Raw genomic sequence first — 19,895 nt, 5'->3', positions numbered from 1 at the left:
CAGGGGAACACCTCTCGCGCCGACATCCTCTACCCCTGCCCTGCCCTGCCCTGCCCTGCCCTACCCTCCGCCTCCCCCTGTGTTTCCCCGCAACCCCCCAATCCAGTGAGAGGCCAGGACCCCGTCCCGAAAGGGTGTCCTGGCCTGGGCTGGCCCAAACAGCGCGGCGCGGCCTTCATGGCCGAGGGCTGTGCCCGGGCCACCCCCCTGCGTCCATGCGCCGTCCTCTCTTCCTTCCCTCTTGCCTCTCTCGTGTGTCTTTGCGTCGCCTCCTTGCGCGGGTTCTCTGCACTGTCCCTCCTGCCCCACGCAAGGGCCAGGACCCCGTCCCGAAGGGCTGTCCTGGCCCAGGTCCCCGTGCCCGGCCTCTGTGGCCGGCCGGTGGCCTTCAGGGGAACTCCTCTCGCTCCGACATCCTCTACCCCTGCCCTGCCCTGCCCTGCCCTGCCCTGCCCTGCCCTACCCTCCGCCTCCCCCTGTGTTTCCCCGCAACCCCCCAATCCAGTGAGAGGCCAGGACCCCGTCCCGAAAGGGTGTCCTGGCCTGGGCTGGCCCAAACAGCCCGGCCCGGCCTTCATGGCCGAGGGCCGTGCCCGGGCCACCCCCCTGCGTCCTTGCGCCGTCCTCTCTTCCTTCCCTCTTGCCTCTCTCGTGCGTCTTTGCGTCGCCTCCTTGCGCGGGTTCTCTGCACTGTCCCTCCTGCCCCACGCAAGGGCCAGGACCCTGTCCCGAAGGGCTGTCCTGGCCCAGGTCACCCTGCTCTTCCTCTGTGGCCTGCCCTTGGCCTTCCTGGGACCTCTCTTTGTGCCGACATCCTCCCCCCCAAACCTGCCTCCCGCTCTTCTGTGTCCTGCCGTCCCTCCGACCCCCTGCCCCTCCCCTGCTTTTCCTCCCTTCCTTCTCTTTCCCCTGACCTCCTTCCTCCCCCTGCCCAGTCCCTTGCTCCCCCTCCCTGCCACTCAATGGCGGGGCTCGCCAGTATCCCCATCCCGGCTTGGGGCCCTTTGGTCACAGCCTTGTGCCAGGTCTTCATGGCGTGCTCTGTGGTTGTGGAAACTCACTCACCTCCATTGCCCGTCTTGCCACCCGCACATTAACAGTTTGATCCAGGTAATGCCCTCTTCCATCCCTGCTGGAGCCAGCCGGCAGGAAACCAGGTTTCGCAGATTCGGATTCCTCAAATAGGGGGCTGGGAGTTGGCACAAATATAAGAGAGACAAACAGATGGGGTTCAGGAGAACTACAGCCCAAGTCAGCAGCCCAAGTAGGTTGTGAGCTCAAGTTCCACCTTAAATACTCTTCTTAAAACTAGGGAACTGCCAAAGGCTACATTCATACAAAATACTAGTCATGTCAGAAATAGGATAAATGAGAAGCTATAAACATTGCCCAAAGTCATCTTGATAAGATGTGATTGACATTGCTTAAAGTTATCATGAGAATAACTGATTGACATTGCTTAAAGCAATCATGATAAGAACTACTTCCTTGTGTACACAATTGTGTGGGTCCGAGGTCACTGACCCCACAGTCACAGTCACTAACCCCACAGGCGGTCACTGACCCCACAGTTGTGCCGAACACATCCCCTTATCCTGAGTCAGTCCAGGACCCCATCCCGAAAGGGTGTCCTTGGCCAGACAGCCCGGCCTGGACTTTTTGGCCGTGGGCAGTGCCCGGGTGTCCTCCTTGCATCCTTGCGCCGTCCTGTCTTCTTTCCTTGAATTCTCGCATCTTCTTCTTGCGTCGCCTCCTTGCGCGGGTTTTCCCCGCTGTCCCTCCTGCCCCATGGGTGGGCCAGGACCCCATTCCGAAGGGCTGTCCTGGCCTGGCCCAGACAGCCTGTCCCATCCTTCAGCACTTAGGCTCGGGCCTGGCAGCCACCCTCCCTCCTTGCATCGTCCTCTCTTCCTTCCCTCTTGCCTCTCTCCTGACCGTTGCATTGCCTCCTCACGAAGGTTCTTTCCACTGTCTCTCCTGTCCCACGTAAAGGCCTGGACCCCGTCTCGAAGGATGTCCTTGGCCAGACATCCTGGCATGGCATTCACGGCCTGGGGGCAGTGCTCGGGCCACTTCCCTGCGTCCTAGCGCATTCCTCTCTTCCTAACGCCTCGTACCTGCTTTCTGCGTCCTCTTGCTTGGGTCCTCCTCAGTGTCCCTCCTGCCCCACACAAGGGCCTGATCCCTGTCCCGACGGGATGTCCTGCCCCAGGTCACCGTGGTTGCCTTTGTCACCTGCTGGGTGGCCTTCCAGTGTACCCCGCTTGCACCAAACCCGTCTGTCTCTGCTGTCATTTCTTGGGCCGTCCTTTCCACCCTGCCCCTCCCCTGCAGCCCCACCTTGGCACCCAACCCTGGGACAGGCCAGGACCCAGTCCTGAAAGGGTGTCCTCGGTCAGAAAGCGCTACCCGCCCTTCAGGGCCTTGGCTGTGGCTGGCCCGCCAACCTGGCTCCTTGTGCTGTCCTTCTTTTGTCGCCTCTTTGCCTGGGTTCTATCCAATTCCCTCCTGCCCCACTCAAGGACCCCATGCCGAAGGGCTGTCCTGGCCTCGGTCACCCTGCCTGCCCTTTGTTGCTGGCCATTAGCCTTCCCGGGAAATCTGCTTTTGCCAATATCCTCTGTCCCATTCCTGCCTCCTGCTCCCTCGGCCTCCCACCGTGTATCCACCAAACCCCAATCCAGTGAGAGGCCAGGACCCCGTCCCGAAAGGGTGTCCTGGCCTGGGCTGGCCCAAACAGCCCGGCCCAGCCTTCATGGCCGAGGGCCGTGCCCGGGCCACCCCCCTGCGTCCATGCGCCGTCCTCTCTTCCTTCCCTCTTGCCTCTCTCGTGCGTCTTTGCGTCGCCTCCTTGCGCGGGTTCTCTGCACTGTCCCTTCTGCCCCACGCAAGGGCCAGGACCCTGTCCGAAAGGGCTGTCCTAGCCCAGGTCCCCGTGCCCGGCCTCTGTGGCCGGCCAGTGGCCTTCAGGGGAACTCCTCTCACGCCGACATCCTCTACCCCAGCCCTGCCTACTGCTCCCTCCGCCTCTCCCCGTGTATCCCCCCAACCCGAATCCAGTGAGAGGCCAGGACCCCGTCCCGAAAGGTTGTCCAGGCCTGTCCTGGCCCAGACAGCCCGGCCCGGCCTTCATCGCAGAGGGCAGCGCCCAGGCCACACCCCTGCGTCCTTGCGCCGTCCTCGCTTCCTTCCCTCTTGCCTCTCTCGTGCGTCTTTGCGTCACCTCCTTGCGCGGGTTCTCTGCACTGTCCCTCCTGCCCCACGCAAGGGCCAGGACCCCGTCCCGAAGGGCTGTCCTGGCCCAGGTCCCCGTGCCCGGCCTCTGTGACCGGCCCGGTGGGAATCCGGGGAACTCTGCTTGCGCTGACCCTGCCTCCTGCTCTCTTGAGTCCTGCCCTCCCTCCTAACCCCCTGCCCCTCCCCGGCTACCCCTCCCTACCTGCTGCCCTTCCCCTGACATCCTTCCTGTCCCTGCCCAGTCCTTCGCACCCCATCCCTGCCACCTAAAGGCGGGACTGGCCAGGACCTCCATCCCGGTTTGGGGCTTTTGGTCACAGCCTTGTGCCAGGTCTTCATGGCCTGCTCTGTGGCTGCGGAGGCTCACTCGCCTCCACTGGCCATCTTGCCACCTGCACATCAACAGCTTGACCCCGGTGATGCCCTCGTCCGTCCCCTTGGCTTGAGTCAGTCCAGGACCCCATCCCAAAAGTGCGTCCTTGGCCAGACTCTGCTTGCGCCGACATCCTCTACCACAGCTCTGCCTCCTGCTCCCTCTGCCCCCCCCCCCCCCGTGTTTCCCTCCAACCCTTCAATCCCGTGAGAGGCCAGGACCCCGTCCTGATAGGGGTTCCTGGCGTGGCCTGTTCCAGACATCCCGTCCCGGCCTTCAAGGCCGTGGGCAGTGCCCGGGCGACCCCCCTGCGTCCTTGCGCCGTCCTCCCTTTCCTCATGCCTCTCTCGTGCATCTTTGCGTCGCCTACTTGCGCGGGTTCTCTGCATTGTCCCTCCTGCCCCACGCAAGGGCCAGGACCCCATCCGAAGGGCTGTCCTGGCCCAAGTCCACATCCCCGGCCTCTGTAGCTGTCCCGGTGGCCTTCAGGGGAACTCCTCTCTCGCCGAAATCCTCTACCCCAACCCTGCCTCTCGCTCCCTCCTCTCCCCCCATGCTTCCCCCCAGGCTCCCAATCCTGTGAGAGGCCAGGACCCCGTCCCGAAAGAGTGTCCTGGCCTGGGCTGGCCCAAACAGCCCGGCCCAGCCTTCATGGCCGAGGGCCGTGCCCGGGCAACCCCCCTGCGTCCTTGCGCTGTCCTGTCTTCCTTCCTCTTGCCTCTCTTGTGCGTCTTTGTGTCGCCTCCTTGTGCGGGTTCTCTGCACTGTTCCTCCTGCCCACGCAAGGCCCATGACCCCGTGCCGAAGGGCTTTTCTGGCCCCGGTCCCCATGCCTTGCCTCTGTGGGCGGCCCGGTGGCCTTCCATTGAACTCTGCTTCCATTGAACTCTGCTTCCGCTGACCCTGCCTCCTGCTCTCTTGTGTCCTTCCCTCCCTCCTAACCCTTGGTCTTCCCCTGCCTTCCCTCCCTACCTGCTGCCCTTTCCCTGACATCCTTCCTGTCCCTGCCCAGTCCCTCGCACCCCCTCCCTGTTACCCAAAGGCGGGCCTGGCCAGGACCCCCATCCCGGTTCGGGGCTTTTGGTCACAGCCTTGTGCCAGGTCTTCATAGCCTGCTCTGTGGTTGCGGAGGCTCACTCGCCTCCACTGGCCAATATGCCACCCGCACATCAACATCTTGACCCCGGTGATGCCCTCTTCCGTCTCCTTGGCTTGAGTTAGTCCAGGACCCCATCACGAAAGGGCGTGCTTGGCCAGACTCTGCCTCCAGCGACATCCTCTGCCACAACCCTGCCTCCTGCTCCCTCCGCCCCCCTCCGTGCTTCCGCCCTAGCCCCCCCGTTCCATGAGAGGCCAGGACCCCGTCCCGAAAGGGTGTCCTGCCCTGGCCCAGAGAGTCCACCTGGCCTTCATGGCCGTGGACAGTCCCCTGGCGACCCCCCTGCGTCCTTGCGCCTTCCTCTCCTCCTTCCCTCTTGCCTCTCTACTGTATCTTTTCGTCGCCTCTTTGCGCGGGTTCTCTGCACTGTTCCTCTTGCCCCAGGCAAGGGCCAGGACCCCATCCCGAAGGGCTGTCCTGCCCCAGGTCCCTGTGCCTGGCCCTGAGGCCCTCTGGGGAACTTTGCTTGCGCGGACATCTTGTGCCCCATCCCTTTCTTCTGCTCCCTTCCCCGGTGCTTCCCACCTAGCCCCCCAATCCCGTGAGAGGCCAGGACCCTATTCCGAAAGGGTGTCCTGGCCTGGCCTGGACCAGACAGCCTGGCCCGGCCTTCAGTGCCTCGACTCAGGCCTGGCATCCACCCTCCCTCCTTGTGCTGTCTTCTCTTCCTTCCCTCTTGCTCTCTCGTGAGTCCTTGAGTCGCCTCCTTGCACCGGTTCTCTCTATTGTCCCTCCTGCCTCACGCAAAGGCCAGGACCCTGTCCCGAAGGGCTGTCCTGGCCCAGGTCACCCTGCTCTTCCTCTGTGGCCTGCCCTTGGCCTTCCTGGGACCTCTCTTTGTGCCGACATCCTCCCCCCCAAACCTGCCTCCCGCTCTTCTGTGTCCTGCCGTCCCTCCGACCCCCTGCCCCTCCCCTGCTTTTCCTCCCTTCCTTCTCTTTCCCCTGACCTCCTTCCTCCCCCTGCCCAGTCCCTTGCTCCCCCTCCCTGCCACTCAATGGCGGGGCTCGCCAGTATCCCCATCCCGGCTTGGGGCCCTTTGGTCACAGCCTTGTGCCAGGTCTTCATGGCGTGCTCTGTGGTTGTGGAAACTCACTCACCTCCATTGCCCGTCTTGCCACCCGCACATTAACAGTTTGATCCAGGTAATGCCCTCTTCCATCCCTGCTGGAGCCAGCCGGCAGGAAACCAGGTTTCGCAGATTCGGATTCCTCAAATAGGGGGCTGGGAGTTGGCACAAATATAAGAGAGACAAACAGATGGGGTTCAGGAGAACTACAGCCCAAGTCAGCAGCCCAAGTAGGTTGTGAGCTCAAGTTCCACCTTAAATACTCTTCTTAAAACTAGGGAACTGCCAAAGGCTACATTCATACAAAATACTAGTCATGTCAGAAATAGGATAAATGAGAAGCTATAAACATTGCCCAAAGTCATCTTGATAAGATGTGATTGACATTGCTTAAAGTTATCATGAGAATAACTGATTGACATTGCTTAAAGCAATCATGATAAGAACTACTTCCTTGTGTACACAATTGTGTGGGTCCGAGGTCACTGACCCCACAGTCACAGTCACTAACCCCACAGGCGGTCACTGACCCCACAGTTGTGCCGAACACATCCCCTTATCCTGAGTCAGTCCAGGACCCCATCCCGAAAGGGTGTCCTTGGCCAGACAGCCCGGCCTGGACTTTTTGGCCGTGGGCAGTGCCCGGGTGTCCTCCTTGCATCCTTGCGCCGTCCTGTCTTCTTTCCTTGAATTCTCGCATCTTCTTCTTGCGTCGCCTCCTTGCGCGGGTTTTCCCCGCTGTCCCTCCTGCCCCATGGGTGGGCCAGGACCCCATTCCGAAGGGCTGTCCTGGCCTGGCCCAGACAGCCTGTCCCATCCTTCAGCACTTAGGCTCGGGCCTGGCAGCCACCCTCCCTCCTTGCATCGTCCTCTCTTCCTTCCCTCTTGCCTCTCTCCTGACCGTTGCATTGCCTCCTCACGAAGGTTCTTTCCACTGTCTCTCCTGTCCCACGTAAAGGCCTGGACCCCGTCTCGAAGGATGTCCTTGGCCAGACATCCTGGCATGGCATTCACGGCCTGGGGGCAGTGCTCGGGCCACTTCCCTGCGTCCTAGCGCATTCCTCTCTTCCTAACGCCTCGTACCTGCTTTCTGCGTCCTCTTGCTTGGGTCCTCCTCAGTGTCCCTCCTGCCCCACACAAGGGCCTGATCCCTGTCCCGACGGGATGTCCTGCCCCAGGTCACTGTGGTTGCCTTTGTCACCTGCTGGGTGGCCTTCCAGTGTACCCCGCTTGCACCAAACCCGTCTGTCTCTGCTGTCATTTCTTGGGCCGTCCTTTCCACTCCTGCCCCTCCCCTGCGGCCCCACCTTGGCACCCAACCCTGGGACAGGCCAGGACCCAGTCCTGAAAGGGTGTCCTCGGTCAGAAAGCGCTGCCCGCCCTTCAGGGCCTTGGCTGTGGCTGGCCCGCCAACCTGGCTCCTTGTGCCGTCCTCTCTTCCTTCCCTCTTGCCTCTCTATTTCTTCTTTTGTCGCCTCTTTGCCTGGGTTCTATCCAGTTTCCCTCCTGCCCCACGCAAGGACCCCATTCCGAAGGGCTGTCCTGGCCTCGGTCACCCTGCCTGCCCTTTGTTGCTGGCCATTAGCCTTCCGGGGAACTCTGCTTGTGCCAACATCCTCTGTCCCATTCCTGCCTCCTGCTCTCCTGTGTCGTACTGTCCCTCCACCCCCTGCCCCTTCTTGTATCCCCTCCTACCTGCTGTCCTTCCCCTGACATCCTTCCTCCCTCTGCTCATCCCCCGTGTCCCCTCCCTGCCTCTGAATGGCAGGACTGGCTCCAACCCCCATTCCTGTTTCGGGCTTTTAGGTCGCAATCTTGTGCCAGGTCTTCATGGCCTGCTCTGTGACTGCCGAAGCTCACTCGTGTCCATTGGCCATCTTGCCACCCAACATCAATCGCTTGACCCAGTTGATGCCTTCTTCCATCATCTTACTCTTAGTCAGGCCAATACCCCATCCTGAATGTTTGTCCTTGGCCAGACAGCCTGGCCTGGTCTTCGGGGAGTAGTGCGTTTTTTGTGGGCAGCTTCCTTGCCCCCTGGTCTGTCCTCTTTTTCTTCCATCATGACTCTTTCCTGCTTCTTGCATCACCTCCTTTTGTGGGCTCTCCTCATCCCCCTTCTTGCCCCTCTGTGCTCCTTCATTTTTTCTGTAAATTGTGTCCTCATCCATCTGGCCATTTAGATGTCTTCTCTAGCTCTGCAACATGACCACTTTTTTATTGCCTTAATTTCTCCATCAACGTATTTATGTACTTCAACTTTGCATTTTGCTGTTCTTCCTGTTTTATTTATTTCTTTGTTGTTGTTAGTGTTGTTGTTTTTTTTAATGTATTTTGTGTCTTCACCTCACAGTCTGATCTCTGTACTTGGGCTTTCCACAGCACCTGTATTCTACCTGTGTGGCATATTACCATATCATCCTTTTCTATCTGTACTTTACTGAGAAATTCAACTTGGGTCTTTGTTCATTCTATGTAATTCCTATCATTGGCCAAACTCTGATCTCTTTCTCACTTCTTTCTGTAGTCTGTATACTTTTTACTCTCCTGTATTTTTCCCTATGTTAAACATCCCTTTTCTGTTTCCTGTTGTTGTTCTATGTTCACTTTTAACTGGCATATTTCTTCTTCTCTACCCCTTCCTTTTTGCATTGGGACTAAAGCATGCCTTATGTTTCTTTTTATCCCTTTCAATGGTCACTTTTTTCAATGTATTTTCAGTTTTTTGACCCTACTTTATTGTTGTGTCTAGTTTTGTCCTTAAACTATGATCAGTCTTGCCTTATTTGTTTGGGTCCTTATTCTGTCATAGAATATGTCTATATTGCATGCTACATCCTTTCGTTGTCTTTTTTCTCTTACACTTAGGTTTTTCCTTGCTTATTCTCTTTGGTTCATCTTCTTCCTCTTTGAGTGCTTTTGTATGTGGCTTTTGGTCTATTCCGTTCTATGTTTTTTGCTTACTTTATAATTTTTACTTCTGTTTTTTGTTTTGTTGGTTTTCATTTTTTGTGTTTCTGGTTTGTTTTCTCTTTCTGTTGGCCTTTATTTGCATTACCATAGATTTATCTGGTATCCCTGTTACGTAGACTTCTTTCTTTTCCTCTGCTCTTTCTCTGTCTTTTGCCTCGTTGCTGATTTTTATTCCCATCAGGGTTCTTTCCTTCCAAGTTGCTTAATTTAAGTGCTTTTATTGTATTCACCTTTTTTCCAGTGTCCTCCTTCATATACTTTGTTTTACTGGACTCTGAAATGTGTTTGCTTGTCCCTTCTTCTCATCTCTTTTGACAGCATCTCCCTATCTTTGGTATGAAGTTATGTCTGCCTTGTAGGTTGGTATAATTAGGCCTTGATTTCTTTGACTGCCCATTCCTCCATATGTCTTCCCATATTTCTAAAAGCTTTTTTGTTTTAAAATTGCTGGATGTATTTCCTTACACTGTTTCTGTTCCTCTCTCTTTGGCCTTTTTTTTTGCATCCTGTTCCATCATTGTCTCTATGTGAATTTCCACTTTTTTGCACCTATTTCCTCAAATCCCACTGAGTTCCTTTGTTTAGTATTGAGTTTAGTATTTTCTTACTATTGAGCTAAAGTTGTACTATTTCATAAAAATGCATTTGTTCTTCCTGTCCTGTCCTTGGTTTATGGCCTATGCCCACTACTGAACACAAGAGAGATTGAAGTTTTGACTATACTTGTTTGTTCCCTCTTTTAAGGGTTTTCTTGTCCCTCTTTAAAGGTCATTATACTATTGAAGAAATAAGTGTTTAACCTCCATCTGTTAGTCTTTGAAAACACTGGTTTTCCTGCTTTTGTGTGTAATTTACTCATCTTCTCATTTTACTATAATTTTATTAATTGGAAGAATCCCACTTTTTTAAAGAATTTCTGCATTATTTTTATTACAAGAAGTTAAATGATAATAATGGTAAATACCTGAGGAGGGATTACAAAGAGAGGCTGACAAGACCTTTAGTGGAGGGAAGCAGAGCACAGAGCACAGGTCACAGGAAGCAGCAGTGTCTTCACTCCATTAAGGCGTCCTGGAAGATGGAGCAGAGGAGGGGCCCAGGAGCAGGTGGCCTGATGAGGCTTTGGCACATGTGTCTTTAGCCTCTCGGTAATCTTTCAGAAACAGCTGGGTCACTTTTTTTTCAGTCCTGGGGCTTGAACTCAAGGCCTGGGTACTGTCCTTGAGCTCTCTCAGGCTAGTGCTCCACCATTTAAGCCATAGTACCACTTTTTGCTTTTTCTGTGTATGTGGTACTGAGGAGTCAAACTCAGGGCTTAATGCATGCTAGGCAAGGTCTACCACTAGGACACATTCCCAACTTCTGTGTTTTGTTTTATATACTAATAAAAATAAATTCTGTTTCCAAATTTGTCCTTTTATTATCATAATTAGCCTTTACTTGGAAAGCCAGCAGTAAAAAGTCTTCAGACAGCATTATTACATTATTGCTTCCAGGCAAATGTGGATAGGGGAACCCTACACTCTCAGGTGAAAATGGGCACCAAAACAGACTCCAAGTCCCAGGAAGGCTGACCCTCCACAGTCAGCCCTAAAAGCAGGCCTCATATGTCATCATGATGAGAATCATATGGTGGATTTACTCTTGTTGTTTTGTTTAAAAAAAAGTATGATGTGGATGGCAGCATCACACAGGGAGGATCAAGTCCACACTTTGTCCTGAATCAACTGCTACCACATGAGTCTTCTTGGTTAAGGCATTTGAGCCCACAGTGACAGAATAGATACCTGGATATACTTCTATGTAGAGGTCCTTAGAGATGTCCTCAGCCTGACCATGGTGTAAATCTGTGCACAGGTGCAGCTCCGACTTCCCTCTGTGATAACGGAAAACATGTGTTGCCCCTCCTTCCTCTGTCTTAGATGAATAATATTTCCCACACTGACGTGAAGCATAGTCCATGAATTCAGCCATTGTTCTGAAGGAAGCACTAAGGGATGGTTGCCTTTCTTCTCTTCGGCCAGCTCCGCTTCGCGCATGCCTCCGGCGTCCTCAGTATCCCACTTTATCTATACCTGATTTCCCCAAACACCATTTCATTTTTTCTTACAGACATACCTTTATCTCATATATTGAGTACTCGTGAATCAGCCTCATATACATGGTATTCAATTTCTGGACCTAATATCCTGGCCTTTGTAATTTGTAATTTCATGGTCCATAATCTTGTAATAACAAGCTCTGGATCACCTTAAAAATTAAAAAAACGAATTCCTAAATCTTGACCTCTCTGTGACCTGCACTGGCTTTGTTTATTCATTTTTTGTAAAAATCCTTTTCTGTTCCTGATTTTGTTTTCTTCTGTATTGCTTTAAAGTACATTGCTAAATTCTTTCTGGTCTGATGTAGTGTTACTCATATAGTATAATGTCGACTGTTTCCTTGCAGGCTGTTGGTGACTTTATCTGTCATATTCTTAGGATGCTGCTAAGCCATGGAATAGATACAGACTTCTTGAATAGTACCTGGGATTTGGGCCATTAGTTTCTATATTTTCATCCCTAAAAAATGAGGATTTTGTGAGGGTAACAATTTCCCCTCCACACACACACACATTTTGGAATTATGTAATTTTTACCTTGATGATGTATATTATCAATTGAATCTGAAGAAAGATGGATTGTTGAAGTAAAAGTTATTAATGGTGATGTGATCGCCAACAGTTTTTAGATTCTATAAACAACTCCTAGCCTGGAAACTACTGCAGTTCTTTTATTCATCTTTGAAGCTTGCAGTTGGACTTGCTGTCTTAATTCCTCACATCTATTAAGTATTTTGTGTATGTCATGTCATACTCTGTTATTTTTTTAAACCTCATTAGCATGGCTCAATTTATGAAAAGCTTCTTCTTTCATATTTCCTTTATTTAATTTTATACCTAATGAAGATATTTACATCATTCTTATATTACCATATTGCTGACTCAGTTGAGTGTCATGTTAAAGCTAATTTAATTATTGATGTATTCTGCACAAGTGGTTTTGTTTTTGCTGTTTTTGAGTATAATGGAAATATATTATACAGAGTCACTGATGGCTTCATTTTAAGTGGGTGTTTGTATTTAAAAACCTGCTTTTGAATTCTAACATTTTTCTATGAACAAATGATTTTTGGACAAAACTGAATGGGACTAATAGCGTTAATATTTTTATTAAGATTCCTTTTTATTTTACAAGGTTTGTACATTTTGTGTTGTGTGTATTGTATATGTCATTGACAGTTCTGCTGCCAGCATATTTTTCAAGCAGGAAAATTTTTTACTTAGTATTGATTCTGTAACTCCTGACCTCTCTTCAAGTGAGTGTCCCATCCTACCAAATGAAAATTTTGTAGCATCTATCTTTTTCATGTGACCTGAGTACTCTCCTTGTTGTTTTGCCTGTTATAATTTCTTCAACAGGAATGATTTTAAAAATATTTTCTTTCATTGTTATGTTAAATATTTTAATTTGTTATCTTCATTAGACTAATACAATTGAAGCCAATGAAGAGTATCTAGAATGGTATTCCTGGAAAATTTTGGGGAGTATTTTTTATAAGTTTGTTTGTAAGTACATGAAACTTTTTTGACTTTGGTGGACTATGTGTAATTGGGCAGAAAATGTTTAAAAAAATACTACTAATTGTTAATGATCAGTTGCATTCCTTGTCAATGTCATAGCATGTTTCCAAGTCCTGTGGTGTTTTCCCCTTACTGAAATGATATGTGTATTTGAATGAAAGTAATTCTTCAAAGTGTCAAGTCAGTCTATAGTATACTGTTGTGTGTCCATGCCCAAGTTTTAACGACACCATGTAATAAAGCTCAATAGACCTTTGCTTGTGGAAGGAGAAGTAACTTAAGGAGGTTATTGCACCATCTCTTCAGTCATTTTGTAATTTGTATAGTTCTAAAGTGAATTTTATCTTAGATGGTGTGTGTTTATGTTATTCTACTTCCTGAGCAGAATTCCTCGCAGATCATGTAGTGCCCATACGAGTTTGTATATAAATATGGTTTGCCATAAAAGTAATTTTCTTGCAGGCTATTTGACGAAGTTGTTTTGATTGTTCTAAAATTTCTCGTATACTTCTCTTTTTTTTTTGTAGTAATCAAGACCCTCCTATTTTCCAGTGGTATGATTAGATGCTAAGTTTCCTGATTTTTTGATTCCCACCTGTGTTTATCTTACTGTACCCATTTTACTCTTGACTTGTCAGAGATCTTGGGAAATAAGAAGGTAACCACTAGATCCCCTTTTAAGGATTCTACCTTACGTCCTTTGTTGATGTTTCGTTTTGCTTATTTATTCCTCATTATAATTTAGAAGACTGGACTTCTCTACCTACCTAACCCTGTAGTATATTTGAAGCACTAGGACCCATTCCCTGCATGGTTCTAATACCTGGTTGTTTGTATAATGCTGGGGTACTTTAGAAGACAGCAAAAGATATCTTTGAGTGTCTGCAGATGTCTGTATCCTGTTCTGAATTTGTTAGTGGGCTGACAAGCTCAGTTTCTTCGTTTTTCCATCTTCCTGTTATATCTAGTTCTTTATCATAACTTTCCTCCTCTCAACCACAATAAATAGATCCTGATGGATATCTGTCTTTGATCCCTGAGCTTCATAAGTAAACATTTCATTCCCGAAAGGAGGCAGACCTGCTGAGGTATGTTTTTTTAGGGAATTACTGGACAAATTGTTTTTTTTTCAGATTCAATGAATTTATTTGAAAGGAATTTTATTTTATTTTACTTCAGTGTAATTAATGCAACATTTGAATCTTCCTTTTCTTCAATAGCATATTTTTGTCAGTATATTTAGTGATAAAGTGATGGGTGTCCTAACATTAAAAAACTTAATTGTGATTTGTATGGAAATTTTGAAATCTACAAATGGTATGTATTTAAAATTATGATATTAAAAATGTGAGATTTGATTTGCATTTCTTTAATGACCAGAGATGTTGAGCATTTTTCATGTGTCTATAGGCCATTTTTGTTTCTTCTTCAGAGAAGACTCTCTTCAAGTCTTTGGTCCATCTTTTAATGGGATGGTTGTTTCTTTGGAGATGAGTTTTGGAGTGATTCAATTTTTAAGCTGTTGATATATTTTAGGTATGAGGCCTTTGTTCATTGTATGGTTAGTGAGGATCTTCTCCCATTCTGTAGGCTTCCTATCTATGTCATTTGCCATACAGAAGCTCTGCAGTTTAATGCAGTCCCAGTTATCGAGCCTTTCTCTGATTTTTTGTGTTTCTTAGTCCTAATTGAGAAAGTTTCGACCTGTGCCAAGGAGGCCTAGTGTGTCTCCTATTCCTAAGATTCCACCTCACTCCAGTTCGAATGGCCAGGATGAAGAAAACTAATAACAACAGATGCTGGAGGGGATGTGGCCAGGAGGGATCACTACTATACTTTTCATGGGAGTCCAAACTCATTCAACCACAATGGAAAGCAGTATGGCAGTTCCTCAAAAGACTAAACATAGAGCTCCCCTATGACCCAGCAATTCCACTACTTGGCATTTATCCAACCATCCAGAAAGAAGGGCATACTAAATCCACTAGCACAATGATGTTCATTGCAGCACTATTTACCATAGCAAAGATATGGAAACAACCCTATGTCCCTCAGTTGATGAGTGGATCAACAAGATGTGGTATTTATACACAATGGAATTCTATGCTGCGGTCAGAAAGAATGACATCACCCTATTTATAAGGAAATGGAAAACCTTAGAGAAAATCATATTAAGTGAAGTAAGCCAGACTCAATGGAACATAGGCCCAATAGTCTCCCTCATTTGTCATAATCAGTACAAACCTTGGGGTCTCCTAGCAAAGATTTACAGTAGAACAAAATCTAGAGACATTAGGCCAAATAGTATGACACTAAATGTAAGACCTCCTGGATAAGGAAACAAAAGCCATATAATGAGTGATTGTTGTCCTTAATGTATTATGTTATCGCTCATCTCTTTTGCAATCCTTTGGTTATCTCATATTGTTACAATATTTCACCCTGTTATCTGATATGTTTTATATGTGCTTTATTGGTTATTTGAAATTGGATAGGGAAGGGGGAAAATCAAGACAAGTGGGGGGAGGGTTGGATGGAAATGGGGACCATGTTATGAGAAAGGGTATCAATGTTTGTGAAGTAATGCACCTTCTATCTGGTGAATATAATGTAACCCTTCTATTAATCACAATAAAAATTATTAAAAAATTAAAATGTGAGATTTATAAACTTTATACACTCCTTATTTGTTCTTACTCTACTAACCGTACTTTATGTCTACTCACTAATAGAAAACCAAAGTAGAATTTAATATGTTTTCAAATTGTTTCCTTGTAGAAACTCATTGCATAAACATTGTATGTGGTTTTTCTCAGATTCATCACTGCTTATGACTACTGAGCTGTTGTGAGATCCATGGACTGGTTAGTTTTGTTCTTTTTTTCCATATATTTTTTATTGTAATAATAGAAAGGTTACATTATATTCACTGGATAGGAAGGTGCATTACTTCACAAACATTGATACCCTTTCTCATGACATGGTCCCCATTTCCCTCTCCCCCTTCCTCCACTCGTTTTGATTTCCCTGTCCAATTTCAAATAACCAATTAAGCATATATAAAATATATCAGATAACAAGGTGAAATATTGTAACAATATGAGATAACCAAGGGACAGCAAATGCTATTTGGCCTGACAAATATTACCTTACTGCATCTTCCTGCTTCCTGCAGAGATTAAATATCCTCTGCCTGGGAAGCTTGTGTGCTTGTATGAGGTATGCAGTTGATGTCTACTTGCTTTTCATTGGATGTCTATTCATTTTGTCCTAACGCTTTAAACTTCAAAGGTACACAGAAATATTTCCCCCCTGTCTTCTCTTCTGCCATTACTCCCCTCAGTGTAAGTAAGTTGTATATTTCCTTATTTCCTGTTGTGTTCTTTCTAGGGAATTTTGTTTTTCTTTCCTTCCCACTCTCCCTTTCTGTTACTGGTCATTAGAGTTGAATGTTTAGTTCATGGGAAAATCCCCTATTACTTGAGCCACACCCCCAAAGATCTGTTTTAACAGTTACTTATTGTGGAATTCCTGCTCCTTTCATAGGTAATTGCGCATGTAGATTGAATGTTGCTGTCACAAGGAAGATGTTTCTGCCCTGAGGAGCCCTGAAGATTCTGCAAAACCAGGACACAGAAATGCTTAACATGTGACAGTAGGGAAGTAACATTTGTTTACATTAGAAATTAGGGTATGCTTAAAGTCCCTTGTTTATGCACAATGAGGTTTGTAATATCTGTGTAATCAGATTAACCAAGGTTATGGATCCCCAGTCAGGGTGGGAGATGTTGACCTAGTATTTCTAGAAGACTTAAGTAAATGTACCATGTTGCAGCTGCAATGATTTCTCTTAAATTAAGAAATGGCTTGCTTTACATACCATCTAGTCTCTGTGTCATCAAATCTACTCACTAGATATTCAAGACAAATAGCACATTCTTGATTGAGGCTGTTTCTGAGAAAATTAATCCCTGTGATGTTCCAGCCTTTTAAAAAGAGGTAGTAAATGGCCTGTGATATGTTTCTTTTGTATATACAACTGTTTAAACCCCTTTTCCATTTTCTTCTATGTTTATTTATTTGTTTATGTGTACAAACTTGGTAGTTAAAATTTGATTGATGAACATTTCATTAGTCATCCATGATTAAAAGGTGGTATGATACCATTTGCTACTTACTTATAAAATATAGTATTTAATATATTCTCAAACAGGCTGAATACTGTGTTAGTTTGAGAGAGGATTTCCACATATGCAGAGGTGTTAGAATCATCTAGCGAATGGAGGTTCAGGCAATGAGGTAGTATTTAGAAATGAGGCATAAATTTTGGGCTCTATATTTATGGAAATTGTTATGATGCCTATCTTTATTTTCCAATTTGGGTGCATAATCGAATTGTTTGGAGACAACTGAAAAGAATGATACTTTGCATCCTTCCGAGGATTGTCCAGGAAACTGTTTAAGAAAGGAAGAATGCAGAATAGGATGTACTTAGAACTCGGGCTACATTTCTGCATAATCTAAGGATTATATACTTTTCATTTTGCTTCCAGAACCAGAATTCCAAGTCTGGATTACCTAGCACCTGATCCTTTGACCTGTCTTTTGGAGCTAGTTGCCTCCCTCTTTCCTATTTTAGTTGTAAGTAAAATATCACATTTAAGAGTGAATTTTTGCATGCTAATCATTGGAATTCTAGGGAGGATGGGTATTTTTTAGATTGACTTTTGTCAGAAAAGCTCAGCCATCCTCAAATTAGAGATGAGAATTCACTGTGATAAGTTGCTCATGAATACATATAAACCATATATGTGTATGTACTTTAAATACGTTAGCGATGTGTACTTACAGACTCTTAATTGTGTGCATATGTAAATGAATAAGTAAGTGTGTAGCAGTTTGATAAATTTGAGTACTCAGAAATAAATTTATTTTCTGCATGTGTCAGTTTCTTTTCTCAAATCTTTTTCTCCTGTGTGTAACTGCTATCATGTATATGTTTGTTTTGGTGTTGTTTATTGTTTAATTGTATATAGGTGTGATAGAGGGATTTGAGGAGGATCCCTGAATTTGTCAATAAATTTCCTTGCTATTACCGAAGTTAAGTGGAAGGTAACAATAAATCATTCTTGAATATGAGCAGTGTGGTTCAATGAGTTGTGAGAGGCTTGTGTTGCTCCTTGATGTCTGTTGGGCCTGGGGAGATCTAGATTGCTACTTGACATGTTTGCTGTATTCCAGTTTTGATAGCATAGGGGAAATGTCCTGCTTGTTTGCTCCAGGTTGAAAGAAACATGTTCTATTACTTTTTGCAGATGAGCAGTCAGAAAGGCGCATAAAGGAGGGAAAGGATTTGGAAATATGTATGTGACAGCATCCTCAATGTGGTAGCATTCTTTGCTAAAGAAAGAAATGGTAAGATGTTACCTGGGAATCTTCTTTCAGGCATTTTGGGATAATAAGCATGTCCCATTCTTCATAGAAATGATATGTTTAACTCTAGGATAATTCAGCATCATACTGCTAGATTTTCATGTGGATATTTTCTAGATTCATAAGTGAAGACAGTAACAGTGGAGAATTTGTACCTAGTAAGATTTGAGTAGGATTGAGCTAATTCCCAATGAAAAGTATTTTTATAGCCAGGTGTGGTGTAATATAACAGTGAGACATGTGAACAGTATTCTAATTTTCTAAGGGTGTATTCGTATCCTTTGATGAGAAACATGTAAGTTCGACTTGGAACACTTGTTTAATAGGAATTATTTGGGGTTATATCTTTTTCACTATTCATATAATTTTGATCTTCATTTTCTTACTTTCATTCATTTCTGCATATCCCTTACTTTTGTTTCCATTTAGGAGAGGATAAGTGATTTGATAATTGTCCTGACCATCTACCTTGTAAGATACATACTCCTCCCTTTAATTATGGAAACATAATGAAAACTAGAAATATTTAATTTGATAGGCTAGAGCTCTCTTGTAAACTGTTTCCTCAAAAAAAGGAACCTGAGCATCATTCATTGTTTTCTGAAGATGAACTGTCATAGATATTTGTAGTATCTCACTATGCAGTTTACTTTGGCTTCAATTTCATGATTTACTTATTTTAGCCCAATTTTCCTGTCTTATAGGTATTGTCACAATGCCACACTTAGAAAAAGATGGCTGCAGTGATTACTTCACGGGGATGTCACTACTCAATATTGCAATGTACTGGGCATTGTACATATTCTACGATGCACATATTCTTAAGTACATTACACACCCAATGCAATGGTTAGGGAATAGCACTTACGGGTTGAGTCTAGTGGATTGTAATTTTGAATGTAGTCTGCACAACTTGTTTACAGTTGATATCAAGAGAAAACTATTGTGTTCCACAGTGAATGCTGTGAGGACAGAGATGCATGTAGTTGTATATCACTAACGGTTCCTTCAAATAGACATTCAACCATTGAACATATCAAACTGCATATTAGAGTGCAGAATTTAAAAATAAGGAAGACTTATTTCTTTTCCTCAAACTTTAGTTTGTTGAGGTTAATAATGAATATCCTGAAATTAACAAGCTTTTGGAAAGTAGTAGGTTACTAGGTTACTGGGAAAGTGGTTTGAGTGTGCCAACATGTCACCCAGGGTATTATTTGTGTGGGATTTCAGAATGAGATTTTGACTGTGAAGGAGACATCTGCCTTCAGTTAGGGATATTTTGGCACTATGGTAGTTCATGTGTGACTAGTCTCTTGTTCTTTAGCTAGTCCATAGATTCAGAGAAACCAGAATGTCAAATGCTTTTGCTTTACTGCAATCCAGAATCTCTTGATAACGATTATTTTTTAATTTCTCAGCTGTCCTGGAGTTGTTGATGATGATCAGAGGCTGTATTGTAAAAGATAGTGGTGGGGATGTCACTTGCCAGTGCTGGGCTTTGATTTGTCTTTGCTTTTACCATGAAAATTCCTGATCTACCACTTTTTATTGCCTCCTGATTTTGGGAAAAATTGGCTAGTGCTGTAGTGTGCAGTACTTTCTTCCTGAATTAGCTAGTTTCATTGTAACAGATAGTGCTTCTCTCCTTACAGATCATTTCAATTTGATATTAAAGTCATCTTGAAGAATGATTTTAGAATAAAATACGTACAGAACGACTCTGCTTTGGAACTCAAATCTAAATAGAAGCAGTATGTTAAAGTTAGGGTGTGGGGATTCCTTTGGATATATTTGAGCCAGTCCCTATCTACACATGGCTGTATTGCCATTTTCTTTCCTCCACCTATTCTCCTTCACCTTGCTGTAAATTATACAATTTTTGAGCATTTTATATTTCGTTGTTTATATTTTATTAGATAAAAATAGGTCATTCTTAAGCTGGTCTTTCCAAGGGTTTAGGCCCCATTTCTTCATAATTTTGTTTTGCTGCCCCAATGCAATATCTGTGATATCTCATGAATATTTT

General features: G+C 46.1%; 1 long non-coding RNA gene and 1 pseudogene across 2 annotated transcripts in view; one reads left to right on the top strand and one right to left on the bottom strand.

Moving 5' to 3' along the window:
* LOC150063427 (uncharacterized) overlaps positions 1-16,063 on the top strand; it is a 90,803-nt gene extending 74,740 nt beyond the window's left edge. The window contains exons 1-3 of one of the 2 annotated variants that reach the window (XR_016535422.1): positions 13,421-13,521; positions 15,250-15,297; positions 15,980-16,063. This is a non-coding gene — a long non-coding RNA (uncharacterized LOC150063427). Of the gene's footprint in view, positions 1-13,420; positions 13,522-15,249; positions 15,298-15,979 lie in introns of those variants that run through there. The other variant, XR_016535423.1, reaches the window with a different exon arrangement.
* On the bottom strand, positions 10,495-10,821 carry LOC150063428 (A-kinase-interacting protein 1 pseudogene; annotated as a pseudogene).
* Positions 16,064-19,895: the final 3,832 nt, after the last annotated feature.

Source organism: Megascapheus bottae, chromosome 5 (genome assembly GCF_031878675.1).
Source record: "Megascapheus bottae isolate mThoBot1 chromosome 5, mThoBot2.hap1, whole genome shotgun sequence".
Classification (NCBI taxonomy): domain Eukaryota; kingdom Metazoa; phylum Chordata; class Mammalia; order Rodentia; family Geomyidae; genus Megascapheus; species Megascapheus bottae.
The sequence above is the reverse complement of the archived record's forward strand: the minus strand, read 5'-3'. Positions and strand labels throughout refer to the sequence as shown.